This window comes from Centroberyx gerrardi, chromosome 13 (genome assembly GCF_048128805.1).
Source record: "Centroberyx gerrardi isolate f3 chromosome 13, fCenGer3.hap1.cur.20231027, whole genome shotgun sequence".
Taxonomy (NCBI): Eukaryota; Metazoa; Chordata; class Actinopteri; order Beryciformes; family Berycidae; genus Centroberyx; species Centroberyx gerrardi.
The window spans coordinates 29,866,422-29,887,744 of NC_136009.1; the positions used below are offsets into that span (position 1 = coordinate 29,866,422).

General features: G+C 45.2%; 1 protein-coding gene across 1 annotated transcript in view; it reads right to left on the bottom strand.

Annotated features, from left to right (window-relative positions):
• The window catches only part of rasal2 (RAS protein activator like 2), a 100,150-nt gene that overhangs the window by 77,324 nt on the left and 1,503 nt on the right, over window positions 1–21,323 (bottom strand). The window lies entirely within an intron of this gene.

Sequence of the window (21,323 nt, forward strand, 5' to 3'; positions counted from 1 at the left end):
GTGAATAGAAGTGAGTAGAGGTGAACGGAGGTGAATAGAGGTGAACGGAGGTGAGCGGAGGTGAGCGGAGGTGAATGGAGGTGAACAGAGGTGAGTGGAGGTGAACGGAGGTGAGCGGAGGTGAATGGAGGTGAACAGAGGTGAGTGGAGGTGAACGGAGGTGAGTGGAGGTGAATAGAAGTGAGTAGAGGTGAACGGAGGTGAATGGAGGTGAACGGAGGTGAGTGGAGGTGAACAGAGGTGAGTGGAGGTGAGTGGAGGTGAATGGAGGTGAACAGAGGTGAGTGGAGGCGGTAAAGATGTTCTGATGGTGTAAAGTTGTGTGTCTACTGGGAACCATTCCACCCAGCATCAGCTTCTGCTTCCAGTTATCTCCGGCAGAAAGCCGGCGCCGCTGCAGGATCCTGACAGCCGAGCAGCCGAGCAGCCGAGCAGCTGAGCGTGCTTCCAGCAGCCGAGAGAGTGTCAAGAGCTCCGAGTTGAAAATATTTCAACTTTTAGTGAGCGTGCCACGCTTCAAACAAGCTTCCAACAGCAGTGCTGCGTGAGGGGAGACGTACGCTTCAACTGTGGAGCTCAGGTGTGAGGAGCGCCGAGCCAAAACACATCAAATCCAACACAGCTAGCCAGACAGGAGAGAGCAGACTTCATGGTGTCTGCTCCAATATATAAATAACATGTGAGTACTGGATTTAGTCACTTTTTCCACAGTTTTTGGATGTGCTGCTTCACTCTTTTTTTGAGTAGTCGTATAAGCTTTCCACTAAGGCTGCAACTAACAATTGTTTTCATTATCGATGAATCTATTTTTCTATCTATTTTTTCGATGAATCGATTAATCAGTCTGTAAAATGTAAAAATAATAACAAATGCCCGTCACAAGCTCCCAGAGTCCAAAGTGATTCTTCAGATTCCTTCCCCCGTCTGACCAGCAGCCAGAAAACCCAAAGTATTCATTTAATAATGAGATGAAACAGAGAAAAGCAGCAGATCTTAGTGTTTGTGAAGCTGCAACCAGCAAATGTTTGCTATTTTTACTTGATAAAAGGAATACAATCTATTATCAAAATTATAATCAATTCATTTTCCTGTTGATCAACTAAACGATGAATTGGCTCCCAGAGGTCCTGGTGCAGCAGGGAAACCACAACCAGCAGGTCACGGGTTCGCTCCAAGACACCGAACCCTCCGCCACACTGCAGAGGAAACTGAGCTAGAAAACACCCAGATCACCATCAAACCACCGACACAAAACAAATGACGATTCCTGCACACAAAATAAACTCTCCCCCAAGCCTGGTGTGTCCTGCGGGCGAGAGGCGGCAACAGAATAATCAGCAACACCCGGCAAATCATTTCCTCCAGCAGCAGCAGCAGCAGCAGCTCTCTGGTCCCAGGCCTCGACCCGCAGGTCCACCGCATGCTGCAGATAAGACGCCAGATCAGCACTCAGCTCAGTCACTCAGAAACACGACGGGACTATTCTGGTAACGCAGGGACACGCCACTTAAAGGGACACTCTGACATTTTGGATTTCATCTGTTCTGAAGGTTATTTTTATGGTGTTTTACATGGTAGCTTTAATAGACCGCATGCAGCAGTGAGCGATGGTGAAGGACAGAGGAGGCTCAGAGGTCTGAGCTGCGTTCCATTTAAAATACCGATGGGACGATCTGTTTATTTCACGATACGATTCAATACTTGATATGTGGTTCAGGATTCAATACAACCGCGATATGATGTGATAAATAAAAGTCTGACTGTGCAGAATTCTGTTTATTTCTGAGACTCAAATCTTTCTAGCGATGCCATTGGCTGCTAGAAGGTAAACAACAATTTAAAAACGTCATTACAAAGTGACAATAATATAATTTGGATGGAGAGCTTGTGAAACTGTGATGGTCAAGAGTCTCATTAGTGATTACTACAGCAGAATAACATGGAGCTGATATCACCATTCATGTTCCTGACAGCAGAATAACATGGAGCTGATATCACCATTCATGTTCCTGACACAACATATTGATTATCACATTTTTGTATTGTGATATATTGAATTTCAAGATATCATCCCATCCTAGGCGAAGTGTTTTCCAACATGAGCTTGGTGGGAAAACGACTAACATCCAAAACAACAACGTTTTCAGCTCGAACTTTGCGGACAACTTGCTCATGAAGCATAAAACGAAGGTATAGGGGGCAGCCGGGCGATGACAGAGACCGTCCTGTAACCAAGACACCACAGGTTCAACCCCTGAGACAGCAGATGTGCTGAAGTGTCGCTGAGCAACACTTCCACACCTGCTCTGCTGCTGTGAAGCTCCACTCTCAGTTTAGCTGAAGCAACACAAATGAAACCGTTGATGCAAAGTTGGCTACTTGGCAAATTTATTTCCTGAACATAAAGACATGCAGAACATTTGGTCGGTGAGAGAGAGACAGTGTCGGTTTTGGTAAATATTGGTATATCAGTATACAGAACAGGCAAACTCCACACAGAACGGACCGGGAATCAAACCAAAACCATAAGAGCTTCAGATAAATGACTGACATGTAAATGAGGAGTCTTTTACTCTTCCAAAGGCTCAACATGGAGGCACAAGCTTCAGTTTGAAAAGTGACCAAAACCACATTCAGTCTTCATGCCCCTCTTAACGCAGCTGCCATTAATAATTTGTATTCTGCACTTCCTCTCTTCCATCATGGCGGCTCTGCTGAACTCTTTGTTCGTCAGTCAGGCAGAAACAGTGACGCTGTTTAATATTTAAACACGCCGCCTTCGGCAAGACGCTCCGCATTTGCATCTGCAAAGCAGTTCCTCTCACTCAAGTGTCAATCACGACCGCTGCCCATATGCAGCGGGGGCGGAGCCTCAGGGGTCAAAGGTGAGCGGCGATGTCGCCTCCTATCAGACTGACGAGAGCAGCGTGGGGGGAGAGAAGGCTGCTACCTGAAGATAAACCTCAACACCTCAAACACTCTTCTTCGTCTTCTTCTTCGTCTTTCTGATGGAAAACTCGTTCTTCCTTCTTGTTCTGTTCATGTTTTTCTGTCTGGAAACCATCTAATGTAATGAATGAGGGAAGCAAGTAGGAAAACAATAGGGATGCACCAATGATTTTTTAGGCAAAATACAATTATCCAATATTTTCCCACCCATAACGGCCGATATCGATATGCATTTTTGCACGGATCTTAGTACAGATGCAGGTGCAAAACAGGTGAGGCTTTTCAGAAATGCCTATCTTAAGATCATTAAGTGGCTTTTAAACAAAAGATCATGTTATTTTTCTTCTATTGCCAATTTGACAGTTGTATTCAGTAATACACTCGTAGAAAAAAAAGTCACAAAAATGCCAATTCCGCATTTGGCCAAATATCAGCAGTAAAAATAACATTAGACCGATGCCAATATTGTTTTTTAAAGCTGATATCGGCCAATACTGAAAGTCTGCTGATATCGGTGCAGCCGTAGAAAATACATTTAGCTGTATTGCTGGAATGAAATTCCCTGATATTCCCTGACCTCAATTTCCCCGACCTTTCTGGAAAACAGCTCGCAAAATTCCACAATATTCCACAAAAGTCAGTCTCTTTCCTTTCCAGTAAGCTTTCCTCTCCTTCAATTCAACCACAGCAAAAAACTATCGTTCCCATCCACCATTAAAAAGAGATTGGTTAGCACAGAACTCACATTTTTATATTTCCCTTCTTTTCTCATCTATTTTTATCTTTTTATATATGTCTCTATTAAAATTGTTTTATCCTGTGTTTGTAAAGCGTCTTTGAGCACTGAGAAAAGCGCTATAGAAATGTAATGTATTATTATTATTATAATTATAGAAAACAGAATAGTTGGTTATCTGTAGGGTTAGAATGATATATTGGCCTTTTATTAATAATCAGCTATTGGTAAGTCAGTGCTGTCCACCTCTGATATGGTACCACAGCAATTTACTCATTTAATTCTTCAATATTTTTTGTAAATTAAATCTTTTAAAGTTTGTAATCTAATCTTTTGTAGATTCGTGTTTTGTCTTCACCCCATTACTTCTTCTCATATCGTCTTACTCTTTGTTCTGACCTTTTATCTTGCGTTCTTTTTACTTTATGCCTTATCTTATTTTACGATACTGCCGTTTCATTTTATTTGCTTGTGAAGCACTTCAAGCACTTTGTAAACCATTTAAAAAAGTGCTACACAAATAAAGTTTTATTATAAAGTTTATCTATCCCAGAGTTTTCCTACCATTGAATAGGTGGGAGGGGGCGGGGCTGCTAACACTCCTGGTTTCAGTGGAGAGTTTTAGTGTCCCATGATGCTTTTCACCCTGACAAGAAGAAAACTCTGGGGGAAACACTGGCTACTTGTAGTTTCTTTGACATGAAATTGTCAGACTGAGAGGCTGGCAGAGTGTGTGTGTGTGTGTGTGTGTGTGTGTGTGTGTGAGCAGCTGCCTGGGAGAATAAAGGTGCATTCGGCCTGTTTCCCAGTGCAGCAGTGAAAGGTTAATGAGCCGCTCCGCTCCGCTGGCCGGCTCGCTGCTTTTGTTCCTGCAGGAGCTTTTTATTTACAGGCAGCATTTGCATACAAAAGGAAGCCGGCAGAGCTCAGTACACAGGAGCTGCTGCTGTGAGAGCCTGCTGGCCTCCGGGTCACACACACACACACACACACACACACACACACCGTCTGAAGAACAGTTTCTGTCAGACGACGCCAGGAGCCAAAACACTCGGCCTGGCGACACTCACACACACGCACTCGCTTTCATTAGCCTCCAATTAGCAGGAGCTGTTAATTTCCACATGGAAAGCCTCAGAGTGAGGGGGGGGGGGGCTGTGTGAATCTACAATGAGGAAGTCCGCAGGCCTGTTGTTTACCGACTCTGGCACAGAGAAGTGAAACATCCGAGTCGAGAGCCGTGTGGTTTCACTACACCGCTGCCTGCTACCCAGCATGCACTGGGAGCGGTGGAAGACTTTCAAACTGAATGCTGCGTTGGCTTTGCTGCTTTCCCCACTTTCCCCCCATTCAGAAACATCCATCTATCTACCTGTTTGTCTATGGATCTGCCTTCCTATCATCCATCTATCTATCTATCTATCTATCTATCTATCTATCTATCTATCTATCTTTTACTACTGAACAGTGGAGAGACAAGAGATGAGAGAGAGAGAGAGAGAGAGAGTGAGAGAGAGAGAGAGAGAGAGAGAGAGAGAGAAACAGAGAGGAGATTCATTTCCTTGTTATAGCTGTTATAGCTCTATTGTTTGATTTCTACTCTTTTCTGTGTTAACACTTGCTTTATTTTCTGTTAATGTACCAGTCCCTGTCATGCTTTGGCAACACGAATGTTAATTTTGTCATGCCAATAAAGCTGAATTGAATTGAGAGAGAGAGAGAGAGAGAGAGAGAGAGAGAGAGAGAGAGAGAGAGAGAGAGAGAGAGAGAGAGAGTTTTTGTTGTGATTTAATAAACTGTCCAACATTTCATCATCAAACCAGATTTCTGAGCTAACTGTCCGTTTTCCCTGCAGAGGTCGTGACCTTCAGCTGCATCATATGAGCGGGACGGGTCGTGTTTCGGCACGTGACGCCTCAGACGTCCCAGCATGCACCACCCCTCCTCTCACATGACTCCGGCCGGCCGGGGGAAGCGCGGCTCAGTCAAGGAGATGAAATTAAATCATCTCCAAGTCCTCGAACCGCGGGAGCGTTTTCAGCAGCGCTTCTGAATTACAGCAGGCCGAACGCTCCGCCGCCCCGCGGCACGCCGGGACCGCCGGGCCCGCCGGGGAGGCGGGAGATAACGCGGATCGCCTTCCATTTCGGGGTGATGAATCACCGCGGATACGACGCGCCGCTCCCAAAGGTCAGGCGGAGAACTACGGACAGAGTGACGCAGCCGGGACTGCTGGGAAATCACTCGGCATTTTACATGAGTCATGTCACTGACGGTCTCATCCAGAGAGACTGAGGAGCAGAACCGGCTGTTAGTCTGAGCTGCTTCCATCAGGGGGGGGGGGTCCGACCGCCCAAAACCAGCAGATTCAAAACCAGTTCCCACTCTGCTGCTATCCAAGTGCTGAACTGTTTCAGGCCGAGGCCCGGTCTGTCACATGTTCACTCCACAGCTCTGCTCTATGGCACATTTGATTTTTTTTTTTATACCTACTTTATCCTTTTATCTTGTTATCTTCATCCTTTATGTTGTTACCCTTTATCTTTATTTACTGGCACTTTACTGCAGTTACATCTTACCTTTTCTTTTTTTTCTCTTTTATTTATTTAAAAACAAGAAAGAGAAGACATGACAAAAAAAATACTATGTAAGAGGCAGGAAACCCTCTACCTCACTCATTTTATCTTTTTAACTTATTTTTATTGAGTCGTTTTATTCTTATACTATTGGTGTCATTTTACATTTTGTCTCCTTTTGATTGATGATTGATTGATTGGTGTGTGAAGGACTTTATTGTATTGTATTGTATTATATTGTACGCTGAGCTACACTGCACTCATTTCCAATCAGCTTTTGTTGAAATGGTAATATCAAACTGAATTGAATTCCCAGATCACCAACATTACAAGCAAACAATAATAAGGAGGTCAAAGGTCAGAGGTCACGGCACCCAGACCGTTTCTAGAATAATCATGGGTGATGGAGAAGTGGTGGGGAAAAAACATGGCATGATAATCAAAGAAAGAAGTAGTGTTGGAAAAGAAATAAGAGAAATACGAGCCGAGGAGAAATGAGAGGAGGTTTTACAGAGATGACGGCAGTTTAGAGGAGAGCGATTCCTCTGCGCGCATCAGCCGTCAGTTCTGCATGAAAACACGCGTTCATTATCAGAATATTACGTCTACGCATCACGCCACATTCCGGTGGAAAATGCAATTAGCATAACTTAACCTTCAGACCGGCTGCTTGGCTGAGCATTACACAGAGAAAAGCTTAAATGAATGGAAACGTCTCGTTTTTAACAACAGCTCAAGGCCGATTCCTCTGTCTGTTAGCATGGGGAGACAGAAACAGAAACAGACTCAGACTCAGATGTAGGAAAGTTAATCACAGGAACCAGAATGAAGCTGTGCAAGCCACAAGACAATATGATCATAAGAAAAACCCACTGTGATTCCCTTCTAAGACTTCTCAAAGGCTTTCAACTTAAACCTCTGTAGCTCTGGTAGAGTCTTGGGTTGTGTCTCTTCCTCCATGATAAAACCCCAAAATCAGTGATTCTGTGATCTGTTGCTCCGGTAGAGCAGACTGGAGAATTGTGTTTTTTTCTCTCTCCATTCAGTCTGGAGGAACAGTCTGAAAATCACTTAAATCACATAAAGGAACGCCGACAAAGCAGATTCTGACTGTATATAATAAACTAGTCCTGCTGCTGAATTGTTTTGAAGTGAATCTCTTTCTTTATGTGGAAGTGGAACACTGAAATTCCTCTGACTGGATTTCAGTGCTCCACTTGTTGGTTTAATAACAAGAAAGCGATAACAGAGAATCACTGATTTTGTTGTTATGTTATGTCAGGAAGCTGCACAGCCAGAGGTCCTACCAGAGTTCAGCAGCACTTTAAACCACATGGTGCCATGGTGTGACACGATATTCTACCAAACTACCAGCCAGGCCCAGAGACATGAAGTGTCCTACCAGCCGCCGCCGCTCCGTCAGGCCGGGCTTCGCCTCTGGTGCTGAGCGCTCGCCCGATCCTGCGGGACCAGGAGGTGAGGCGGCCGCCGACCCAGGGAACGCTCCGCTCTGCGTCCGATTCCGCCTTCCTGAGCGGCGCCCTGTCCGAGCCGCCGCCTGTCCCGGGTTCAGACAGAGACCTGAGGTAGGGGATGAGCCTGCGGAGCGAGCCGGGCCCTCCGTGGCCCCCTTGGCCAAGGCTTCCTGTAGCGGTGCGGGCGGTGCGAAGCCTCGCTGCCGGCCGGCCGGTCGCAGCCCTCCGGCTTCCTCCTCCACCCGCTCATGCTGCGACACTCAGGCTTCAGACGGCCAGATCCGGCAGACGGAGGCCTCCAAAATGGCCGAACCGGCTCGGTCGCTGACAGCCGCGATCAGACACTGACATACTAAACTGACGCAGCACTTTTTAAATGAGCGAATACCGAAAACTTTCCGGGTCTAGGCTTCAGGTCTGTCCGAGCGACAGGCAGCTCTGCTCCCTCTGCGGTCGAGGCAGACGCCGCCGCCTCGTTCTTGCTCAACGGCTGCTGATCGTCTTCCTGGGAGGAAGTGAAGTGTCAAATGAATACGTGTGCTTCCTCTGGCCCCGTCCAATCAGGTCTCACCAAACCTCAGACTGTGGTTTCCGTATCAGACTCGAAACAGAAATTGCACAAACTATTTACATGACCTGACTTCTCTCTTTTTTTTCTTTTTTTTTAAATCGATTAAAAAAATCTAACTTCATGAGTCTATCTGGGTGTTTTTTTGTTTTTTTAAGGAAATCAAAACCTCTTCCTATTGAAGAGGTTGGTTCATGTGACCGGCACATGTTCCTGTCGCCAGTTCCCACAGACAAGCCATGTATGCAGGGATATGTACTAACTGATTTACTCTGATTTACATTTAAATCCATTTTAATCCTTTCATCCATTCATTCAGTTACTCATTTTTTGAAAGTGGACTCCACCCCCCTGAGGCAGAGGAGGGAAAACCCAGAAGACAAGGTTGTGGTGGGATTTGATCTCAACCCAGCAGGCATGGATCTGGTTGTAATCAGAATTATTAGTAATAGTAATAGTAGTAGTGTTATAATTACCATCCAGGGTTTAAATGGAGTTTTAGTGTCCCATGATGGTCTCAACGCTGTTTTAGAGGCTTTACTACACTGATAAGAGGAAAATTCCAGGGGAAATCCAGAATATTTGGAATTTTTTGTCATAAAAATGGTCAAATTGAATATTGAATATCAGCACAAAATATCAGTTATTAGTAGCTTCTATTCAAATATACCAGTATCGGCCGAGCACAGCCACTGGTAATCGGGTGCTGGATGGTCGCAGGAATACAACACAAAGAATATAAAGAAATGATCCAACCGCACACTGTGAGGCTTCGCTGAACATGTCGTCACATTTTTCTTTTTCTCACAGCATTTTCAAACAGGCTTATTAAAGGAGCAAACAGCACGTTTCATCCTGAGGAAGCAACAAGCGGAACGTGTTGTTCGCTCCTTTTATCAGCCTGTTTGCAAAAGCTGTGAGAAAAAGTAAAGATGTGATGACATTTTCAGCGAAGCCTCACAGTGTGCGGTTGAGGCATATCATATGTCTGGACTGTCCGCATGGTGTTTTAATGGCGGTGACTCAGTCTGACAGTCAGCAGCTGTATTAGCAGGATCAGGCTAAACTAAACCGCATCACCTTGGTGTTTTTGAGGCCGCCGTGCTCCCAGCTCTCTGCTAGAGCCAGGAGGTTATAAATATTCATGAAGGGTAAAGAATGCCCCCTCCACCCCCCAGTCCTCTGTGCTCACACAGGAAGCGGGAGCGGCGTCCCACAGGGAGGCGACAGGGCGCCCCTGGCTTTGTCAACGCCAGGTCTTGTTAGAAAGCTCATCCCCATCAGCCATGAGCAGCAACATGAGACCCAGAGACAGAAAACACTCGGGACGGGACACTGAATAACTGAATAACACACCTCAGACACTGAGAGGGGAAACTGACTGCAGCAGGGAGGAAGGGAACATTTCATGGAAGCTAGCAGATGAGCAGCAGCAGAAGGAAGCAGGATATAAAAATCCATGAAGAAACTTATTCTGCATAGTGTTGATTCATGTGGAAACTAAGAGCTTTGTTGTTCAAATGGAAAACACAAAAAAATCCCATTTTAGGTGTTCAGCTGACAATGATCCAGAGTCTCTTACAATGAGTACAACAGAAGAAAAAACTAAGTAAGGAGGTCAAAGGTCAGAGCAACAGCACACAGACAATAAACGCGACAAATCAGAGCTCCTTGTCTATTGTTTTTGGTTTGAAAACTAAATTTGAATTTTTGAGTTCCCATCGTGGCCCTGATTTAAAATTCCACGACTTTTCCATAACCAACTCAAAGCACTTCCACAACTTAAAAACTGTTCTTCCTGGTTTGTTCATGTTGCTTTTCAGTCTGAAAACCAGCTGAAGCAGTGAATGTATGAAACAAGCTGGAAAATACCTGAGGACCCCCTCGAAAACGAGATGGTGCATCTCAAGGGGTTTATCCTCTAATTAAATTTTGAAATAAATAAATAAATACATTCTGCTAGATTCCTGGAAAGTGACCCATTTGTAAAATTCCCTGACTTTCCCAGATAATTTATCAAATTTCCCTGTCTGAAACACGCCTCTCCAAATTCCATGACATTGCAGAAATTGATTGACAACTTTATTAATCCCCTAAGGGAGAAATTTGATCAGCCAACAGCAAAGAACACAAAAAGCCGCACTAGAGCTGGGCGATATATTGATATAATCTAAATGTTGTCTTCTCCTGGTTTTAAAGGCTGTGTTAGTTATCTTCCTGAATGTCTCTTCCCTCTTCTCCATCATATCCACATCAGCCTGCTAACGCTCCTTTCTCTAAATGTTTTCATGTGTTAATATCTTCTGAAAGCACCAATAGTCTTCCCCAAAATGTTGTCACATTATCAATATGGAGGTATTGGGTCAAAACAATTGTGATATGTGATTTTATCAGTATCGCCCAGCCCTAAGCCTGACCTATTAAGTGTACTGCACTCCTAAAGTTATCTCTAACTACAACATCTTATCATTAACTCTTGACAGCTGCAGGTACAGAAGACCTTTGTAATAACAATCAGGTTTCCGTCAGGCTGTCTGACAGAGAAAGTGAAGCCGGATGATGTGATGACACGCTATGTGTGAAGGTACAGCAGAGGCTTGAAAGGACACAACACACTGACTGACCCACATATTTGCATTTATTGGATAATGAAGCGGCTGCATGTAGGTCAGAGTTAAGACCCAGACACTAAGCCGGGCCGAGGAGCAGAGAGCGGAGCCAAGCCCTCGACCCGCCGCTGGGCCGCAGACAAGATGGACCGGGAGAGACCACTTCCTGCCAGAGGCTTCCTGTTGACAGGCTATTTACATGAGGGGTGGGGGGGTGGGGGTCCTGCTTGGTCTGTGAATCCCTCCTGATGTTCCCTCAGTGTTCAATATCACATTATACAGTTAAATGGTTTTACTTTTAATTAGCGAAAATCTCATTTTCAGCTCCGTCCTGCTTCATATTCATACTGGGAGCTGCCCAGTCCAACCAGTCTGCTACTGGTGACCACTGGTCTGTTAGGACAAACAGGAGCAGCAGTGTGTTAATCAGGACTGGAAAGTACTGGTGAGTTTGTTTTCCCTACCTGCTGCTGTAGCAGGGAAACAGCAACCGTCTAGAGGTTCATTTCCATTCTAAAGATCCTAAAATGGTGTTAAATGAGTGGAAGCTGGAGCGTCCCGTGGCTCAGTGAGGTGAGCTCAGCACCTTGTAACGGTGACGTCTCGTGTTTGAATCCGGCCTGGGATCTTTGTCACGTCATCCCCCTCTCTCCCGACTGTCCCCTCTCCAATAAAAGGCAAAACGCCAAAAAAATCATCTTAAAATAAAAAGTGAGTGCTGCTGGTGTATTCTGGAATCCAGAGATGAAAACTGACTTCCCTGCCCTGATGCTAACGGCTCAGTGACCTGTGTGAGCGATGAGCCAGAAATAACATTACCAAATGGACGTGAGGTTACGGCCGGTGAACACCAGTGCGGCCCGGCAGCCTGCAGCCGGCTCCCGGCTGCAGGCTCCCGGCTGCAGGCTCCCGGCTGCAGGCTCCCGGCTGCAGGATGCAGGCTGCAGGCTGCAGGCTGCAGGCTCCCGGCTGCAGGCTCCCGGCTGCAGGCTGCAGGCTGCAGGCTGCAGGCTGCAGGCTGCCGGCTGCAGGCTCCTGGCTGCAGGCTCCCGGCTGCAGGCTGCAGGCTGCAGGCTGCAGGCTGCAGGCTGCAGGCTGCAGGCTGCAGGCTGCAGGCTGCAGGCTGCCGGCTGCAGGCTCCTGGCTGCAGGAGGAGCCCACAGCTTCAGTCTAACTGCATTTGCATCGAACCGGAGCCGCAAGAGACAAACTGAACACAGACAGAGAGCGGAGTCATCGCCTCAAACAGTGTAGCATAGTGTAGTGTAGTGTACTGTACACTACACTGTACTATACTATACTACACTGGTACTATAGTATAGTAAAGCATAGTGTATTGTACAGTACAGTATAGTATAGAAGAGAAGGGAAGAAAAGGGTAGAGTATAGAGTTACGTAGAGAAGAGTACAGCATAGTATAGTATAGAGTTGAGAAGAGTACAGTAGAGTATAGTATGGTACAGTATTGGCCAGTATAAAGTTGAGTATAATATGGTAATATTATACGCTATACTATATGGTATAGTAAAGTACAGTAAAGTACAGTATAGTATAGTACAGTATGGTATAGTAAAATACAGTATAGTACAGTATAGAAGGTTATCGTAAATAATATTATAGCATTGCAGTATGCAATGCAGAACTTAACAGATATAATGCATTCATTATTCATGAATTCATAATTCATTAATTATACAGTCATTCATCCATTCATTCATTCTCTAAATGACACAACAAACAATCCATTCATTACATAAATGAGACAACAATTCATCCCTTCATTACACTGCAGCATTTAAAGTGCTGAACAGCAGTAACATGCTGACCAGTGTGAACCAGCTGGTAAACCTGCTGGAGGCTGCTGGTGAGGGGCTGGACTCACTCTCCTATCCAGGGACACCATACTTGTCATTTTTCAATGCTTTGGCATGAAAAATACCAGCTGTTGGCAGCCTCAACTCAAAAATATCGGCATTGGCCTGTTTACGGTCCTGTTGTGTTTGTGCTGGACAGCGAAGGGAACGGGACGCATTAACACCCCATTAACTCCCGAGCTAAAACAGATCCATGGAGGACAGGAGGGTGAGAGAAATCATTCACACTCTGCAGCACTGGAGAGACGCAACACACCGAGCGAGCTGGAGAAAACCTCAGGACAGAGTCTCTCTTTTCTCCCTGCCTTCCATTTCTTCCCCTTGCTCTTCTGGGGTCACGGCAATATTTGTTCCATCTAGTGTCTGGGTGCTGTGACCTCTGACCTTTCACCTTCTTACTGTTGGCTGCTTGTAACGTTGAATGTTTTTCCATATCGACATACAGTATATATCGCCATATGGCTCACGTAGGGCAAAATCATGTTAAATAATCAAGTTAGAGTTTTAAATAAAATGTGTATCATCAGTTCAGACAGCAGATGATTTCCCCAAATCAGCACATCATCACTATATGATTCCAGTGAAAGACCAAAAACCATAATATTGAATTATCCCACAGCCGTATATGAGAGCGCAACTTAAATGACTAAAATGTAAAGTGCAAGTCGGCCTGAGAACTGTTAAATCTGACTTTGCTTTCCCTTTACATTCATGGCATTAAGCCCAAACAGCAGAGGCAACAGATATCGGTGTCTTCCTAAAGTGACTGTGTGCAGGGGAAGGGAGTAGGAGCCCAGGAGGGAAGAGAAACAGGGATTTTTACGATATTCAACAAGACAGGAACATGACCCTGTGGAAGTGAGGAGGACAGCAGGGAGAGGGGGGATGTGATTTAGTGGAGAGAGGAAGATAAGGAAGCTACTGCAGCTTCCTAACCCGCCGCTGCGCTGCCTGTGTGATGAATGAGAGCCGAGCCGCGACGCGCCGGGAAACAAACGGCGCGGGCTCCGGCGCTTCATTAGACGCCACTTTGTCAACTTCTCCAGCTCTGTCCTGCCGGAAACCAGGCGGGGCAGGAGCCAGCCGCAGCCTCGGGATAAAAATAGCCCCGGGCCATAAAAAGAGCAATAAATCAGCCCGAATACCAGAGGGAGGGAGGCTTCAGAGGGACGAGGCCTGCAAGAATCCCCCGGTAAATTCTCCAAGCCGGACAGAACTGATCTGGGAACAGCGCTTTCTGCAAAGTTCAGGGTTTCCAGAGACAGAGAGTGCCGATATGAAAATCTCACAGTACGATTATCTTGGCCAAAATTATCTCGATATACGATATTATCTCGATAATTATTAAAAAAGATGAATACTTTATAAACGTTTTATAAAAGTTTCAACTAACATTAGGCTAGTAAACCATCCAGGAAGTTTAGGTGCAGCACAACAGGCAGCCAATCAGGGGGCCTGTTTGATACAGAGCCGTTGTTTTGCTTTGATTTGATTGGCTCACGGTCAGAAGTGTACGGTGGCCACCAGGGACAAAGTTTGAGTGAATATAACCAAGGCTTTCAAAATGCTACCGGCCACTGATTTATCCACTAAAGACATATTTTACTGTCATTTAACGCTCTGGACTTCACAGTTCAGATAAGGTTCATCTGTTTGGGAGCTGAAAGTTTGAAACCCAGTCTGATCAGTTTCACCCCAATACAATTGATCCTGGTGCAGAACTCTGTGTGACGGCGGCGTTCAGGAGCCGCACGCCTCCTGGCCGGTGTTTTTCCACTCGCCCATGGACACACCGTCCTGAAAATAGACAAGAGCTTATTTCTGAGCGGCGCAGGTTGGACCCCTGTTTTGTTTGGGAGGGGATATCCTGTCCCCGAGCCCCCCTCCTGACTACAGCGAGGCCCGCAAGGAACTTTCCATTTCCTCCTCTGATCAGCCTCCATTGTCCAGAAGGGCGGCGAGGCCGAGGACCAAACAACCGAAACCCTCTGGACTGCTCTCTGGTCTGTTAGCATGGTGCTGGTCTGACCTGGTCTGGTCTAATCTCTGGTGCGGTAACAAGTTCCCTGTCCAGGTGGTGTATGGTACCGACGGTCGTGGACTGTTTCTGTATAACGAATTTAAAATGGTTTGCATGTGCACTGAAAACGCCAGGATGTGTTAATGTTTCCCCAGGTTTGACTGACCGGACTTCAGCAAAATACTAACAGAAAATTAGCAGAGAAATAATTTAGCCGACATCGTAAACCACTGCCTCCCAAATGTTAAGTCACATAAAACTTGACAGAAAAATATTAGTTACACAAAAACAGCCGAGCGTCAGACACGAGCCGCAGGTCGGCGGACGGAGTCGCGCCGCGCCACGATGACACCAGAGTGCGTACGGTCAAAATGACGCAACTTGAGCCTCCGTCCAGGACCGGCTGAACGAAGAGAAACCAGAACTACCGGCTGATTCCAGTGTTTCTTTTTTCTTTCTGGAAGATGTTGGGAGTTGAATTTGAGGAGTTCTCGCATGTCTAGCCACACAGAAAGCGTGAACCAAGCCTTACACTGCCCACAATCCAATCTTCCAGCCAGACGCCTCCCATCCTGGAGGAATCGCAGGTGTGAATCAGGTCTGACGCCGCCAAACTCCCACAATCCCCGTCCAATATGGATGTTGAAAACCTCAGAGGGCGGCGGTGCGTCCAGCCCCCCCCCCCCCCCCCCCCCCTCGTCCGTTTAACCGCCATCCAACCGAACCATCTGAAGGCGTTTCGTCTCGCTGCCAGATAGCTGCGGGAGTTTCGGCGCTCGCCAAGAGCTTCCCGCCGCAGAACAGACGGAGGGAAGCCTTCCTGTCGTGACCCCTGACCCCTCCGGCGGTGAATTTTCTGCCACTTAGTTCTGCGTCAGTCTGCTCACACAGCGGAGCGGCGGTGTGCGGAGGTCTGGAAACACACCGCCGAGTGAATCGGTCCACATCAGCAGCTCGCTAACAGGAAACGCTTCAACTGAACTCTGAACACGCAGTCGGCCTTCAGTCACTGAACGCCGCCTGAACGCTGAAGGTGTATTTGTGGAGTATTTGCACAGTATTGTCCCTTCACACTGCAGGCTATGTGACGTCCTGCAGTGCAATAAGACAGAAAATAACCTACATTCTGCTAATATTCCTGTAAACCACCCATCACCCATTTGTAAAATTCCCTGATATTCCATGACTTTCCCAGAGAAATTATGCAATTCCCTGACTTTCCCTGCCTGGAATCGCCTCCAGGGTCCCTACAGTTTCAATTTAAAAAAATTCCAGACATTTTCCAGACCTTCATTCCTTGATTAGAAGATTTTGTTGTTCAGTGTGATTTACGCCGTTATTCGTCTTGCCCCTACCAGCCTATTTGTAGAGTATTTTTGCAGTACTGTCCCATATTTCCCTTCACACTGGAGGCTATGTGACGTCCTGCTGTACAATCCTGCTGTAATAAGATGGAAAATATATTCTGCTGAATTCCCTGACTTTCCCTGCCTGGAATTCAAAATTCCAGACATTTTCCAGACCTTCATTCCTTGATTAGAAGATTTTGTTGTTCAGTGTGATTTACGCCGTTATTCGTCTTGCCCCTACTAGTTATTCTTCACAGCAGAATATGCGACACGACATAATGGGGGTCTAAAAACCACAAAAAAAATCAAATTTAGACGCGCAAGCTCAACTGCAGGATGAGTGGAAATCTGGTGCTGAAAATGTTAATGTTAAGCTCTGCTTCATTATGGATTCATCAGCACAGCTTCAGTTCATCATCCCTGCCAGTAGATGCACAGTCAGCGTACCTGTGTGTCATCAGACTGCATGTCATCTGTATTTTGGCTCTCGCCATTAATAATCAGAGATTCAGGTGATATTAAAACATCTAATTCCGCTTTAATTCCCTCAGAAAGTCTGCTGTAGTCAGTAAGTCCAGAGGTTGATATTGTCTTGCACTAAAATATTCTGTTCTTATGCTTTATTTTCCTCTTAACTTGCGTTTTTGTTTCGTTATCTTTGTGAATTACATGTTCCTATTGTTTTTATACTGAGAAGACCCAGCAGACGAGCATTTCATTGCACCGTTTCTGCTTGAACTTGATATTAAATGTGCCAAGTGCAGCAAAATAATTACGTTCCACAAATCATCATTAATGATCACAATATCCAACAAAACAGCACAGATTTCCATTTTAGCCGTTAATTGTGCCATCCTGCCTTCAGCTTTCTTCAAAATGATGATGATGAAAAGTGACAGCTGGTTCCTCAGATGTGACCGTCTGAGTCACAGTCGACTCCGCTGTAAATTATACAGATCAAACACGAACATGTGACCGCTCGCCACCCCGTTTAAATATCAAAGCGCTAATCTAAACCTTATACTGGAGCTATGTTACGTGGCAGCAGTGTAACGTTTAATTATGTCATTTAATTACTGATTAAAAATAAGGGATTTAATGAAGATTTGTTTCATTAGTGGCGAAGGAAGGTTATTCTTCACAGGAGCAAATGTGCAGTTGTATGTACGTATATCACAACAAAACATTATTTTTCCATATTTTTCCAGACTTTTTTGTGCAATTTTCAACATATCAGAATCTGGATATTACCCATATTATTTGTCCACACTGCTCCAGACCTGAGGAGTGTATATAATGTGTAGTATAGTGTGTGTACATGAATAAACAAACTTGAAACTAGGAACTCTGCTCCCATGATATTCCAGTACTTCCCTGACCAGAGAGACAGTGCTAGAGCTACAGTATATTACTTGGCAGCAGTGTAACATTTAATTACGTCATTTAATTACTGATTAAAAATAGAGAATTTAATGAAGATTTGTTCCATTTTTCATTAGCGCTGCGCTTCACGCCTGACGCCTTTCAGCCTCTCTCGGTTTTACTGCTTCATTTTTTAATTGGCGGGGAATATCAGGTCCATATTTCAGGATTTATCAGTCAACAAGATGAAATTTTAAAGCATATGTTCTCATGTGCGCGTCTCTAAGCCGACTTAATTTCCTGGATGATGACCGCTCGCCTCGCGCTCGGCTCGGGAGGGGGGTGGTGGGGGTGGTGGGGGGGTAAATCCTCTGTTTAGCCTTCCTCTGCAGTCAGCTTTAATAGGCTTATACAATACCCTCTCTCTGCCTAATGCACTTTGTCAACGCTTTCAGTGGAACCAAGCAAGACCCACAATCCTTATTAAAGACGACGCTGAGGCTCGATCCCGGTCTGCACAGTGTTGGGATGCAGGATGCAGCGAAGCCTTCAGCTCAGCGTCACAACGCGTCCAGCTGAAATGGACAAATTTTGGGAATTGTCAGTTTCTACTTTAACCAGATCAACCGAGTGACAGCTGCCGCTCCGACCTGCAGCATGGAAGAGACTGATGATGACTTCTCTTCCAAACTGGCTGTTGAAGCAGACTTCACATGAAACTGACTGACTGGCAGGAGGGGAAACTAACTGTCACTCCAAAACTTACTGCAAATGTCTTCCAAAAATCAGACGGTTTCACTATCAGAGGGGAGAGTCGACCGCCAGATGTTACAGATGGAAACAAAGGCAACGAACCGGAAGAGGAAATGGAGACGCTTTCCCACAAGGCAACACAACCGGTCATGTGATATTTTAGACCAATCACAAGTGGGGCTTCGTTTTTTTTTCTGTCTGTAAGAACTAGGGCTGGGCAAAAAATTCTGTTTATTGTCTTTTAATAGAATCATATTTTGATGAAATAATGATATTGAGTTATTGTGATACACAATCCTGTTATCTAAATGAATAATAAAAATCAAATACCAATTAAAATCTCCTACAAATTGAGATCTGAAACATTTTTGGGACTTTTAGCGTATTTGAAAATGACAGAATTTTATGACACTTTATATTACTATAGAGTTTAATGTGATGAACATCAATTTGATTATTTAACATGTGATTTTGCATGTTAGCAGATATCATTATCTATCAATACTGAATAATTTCTTATACATATCATGATATTAATTTTAGTACTACTAGTATGAACCTGCCAAAATGTTCCACAGTGAGTACAAGCTAATCATTGTCTTACTTATAACTTCAAAATAAAGCTGCTTGAGCTTCAAAATAAAAGCTTTCTGCCCCTTCTTTCTCTCCTCAGCTCTCTGATCTTTCCCTGCACTTCTCCATCATCCGTCATAATTCTCAGCTCACAGGAACATTTGTTCTATCTCCTGTCAGGGTGCTGTGACCTCTGACCTTTCACCTCCTATTGGTGGCTTGTAAAGCTGCTGATCTAGGAACTGAAGCTGTGGTCTGACCTCAGTCTCTCTGGGTAAGAGTATGAGCTAAATGCCTAAACATGTAAGTGTGAATGTAACTACCTGGAGACAAACACAAGATTACCATAATACATTTTTATCTGGCGAAGCTGTGTGGAAACAAGCGGCCGTTTGAGCCGGTACATCCTTCCTTCCTTCCTTCCTTCCTTGTTTGAGGCATTTCAGCGCTGGATGGCAGCGAGCGTTTCGGTGCCAGACCCAGAATCCTGCTGGGTGAGGTCACCGGCAGAAACGAGCCGCTGACATCACACTCTGCCAGCTAACAGAGGGAGAGAGCAAACATCCTGACACCGCCCGGCTTCACAGATACCGATGCCGCGTTCAGGTCCGACGGGGAGAAAACGCTGGCGTGGAAGTGTACACGTGTCCGAACGCGGCTGAGGCCGCCAAGACACCACGACTGTAGTTTTCTGGAGACTTTGGTGGCTCCTGATCAGCTGTTTCACACTTTGTGGCGAAACATTTGACTTTGTTTATTACGGAAAACCAAAACGTTGCAATGTCAACCACAAAACTACAAACATCCAGCCAGTAGTTGTGTCCAGCAGTGGCAGTTTAAGAGCTGTGATCACAAAATAGAGGATGAAAATAATTCATTTGGATCATTTTATTTGAAATGAAAACATAATTTCCTGCACTAAACTCCACATATTTCCTTGCTGGTGACATCAGAATATAGGAAGCCAGAGAAATCCAGCTTCCAAGTGGCATTTCCCACCTGAAAGCTGACATGAGCGGTATTTTCAAGTTGGAAGTTCATATTTTCCATCTTTCCCCTGCACTGTGAACGCAGCAGGAGAGCGAGCGGCCGGCCGCTGCTTCCCCACACTACCCCCGCTCAGCGGACCGTCCCGCCACTTTAAAAGCGTTAAAAGCTACAGCTTGACCCGGGATAACCTGAGAGACGCCATTAGAGAGACTTCCACTCCGCGACCTGAACAGTCTGAACTGTGATCGACCGGCAGGCAGCAACACCGAGCCGCTGCAGGTTCTGTCATGGAGGAAAAACCAGAGAGAGCAGAGCTGTCTGGGTGCGGACACTTCATCATTATCATCCACAACATCATGACTAACTGTGTGTTCAGACTGTGAGCAACAGGCAGCGTCAGTCCGTTCACTTCCTCCAGAGCGGAGCGACCAGGAAACTCAACAAGCTCGTTGCCACGGCTGAACTTTTCACCGTCGTCGGCTATCAACAGCCGATCAGATTCCTTGTTTCCTTATCAATGTGATTTGGTTTCATGAACAGTACTTGAAAATGGAGAAATTGATTCCAGCCGTTCAAAACTTCCCAGTTCTCTACAACTTTTATTTGAAAGACGACAGGAAGAAACGTCTCAGAAACAGAAGAGACGGCTGCATCAATCGTCGGGGTCGATGGGGAAGATCTGAAGTCATTTTGTTTTTCTGTTTTACATTAACACTACCTAAGTAGCTCTTACCAGCTAGCTGTGTTAACTCAACAAAACAATGTAAAGTTATGAAAGGCAATACCAGAGCAAAAACACATGAATTGTCTGTTCAAAACGTTGTAGCTGCAGGCCGGAGCCTCTGGCCCCGCCCACAAGCTGCCAGAAGAGAGCGACTCATCGACCAAGTCTTCCTTCATGTGAGGAAAACATGCGAATGAGAGAGAAAAATAAAAGGCACTATCTGCATAAGAGCAAGAGAGAGAGATACTGAGAAAAAACACTTCATCTTCATCTGACAAAAAGCATTCTTGGTTCAGAAGTGGATGATATATATATATATATATATATATATATATATATATATATATATATATATATATATATATTTATATGTAGATTCAGTAGCACCTTTGGGTTCAACTGAAATCTAAACTTGAGTCATGATGTTTGACTTTTGAAAAACACAAAAAATAGTTACTGCTGTTTATCTTTGTAGGGCAGCACTGATCTCTGTAAAGAAAATCAGATAATCATCATCATCATCATCTTTTCTCCTGACCTCCCCTCTCCACAGGGGGGTCAGGGGTCAGAGGTCAGAGGTCAGATACTGAACAGTAACCCTGGAGCTGGAAGGGATTCAGCGTCTTGCTCTAAGACACTTCAGCAAGGTGGAGACAGTCTCTCTAACTACAAGGCCACCTGAAAATGTCAGCGTGTTATATCACTGGATTAGGCAGCTAGTTAAAGCAGTGGTTCTCAAAGGTGGGTCCAGGGACCTCTGGGGGT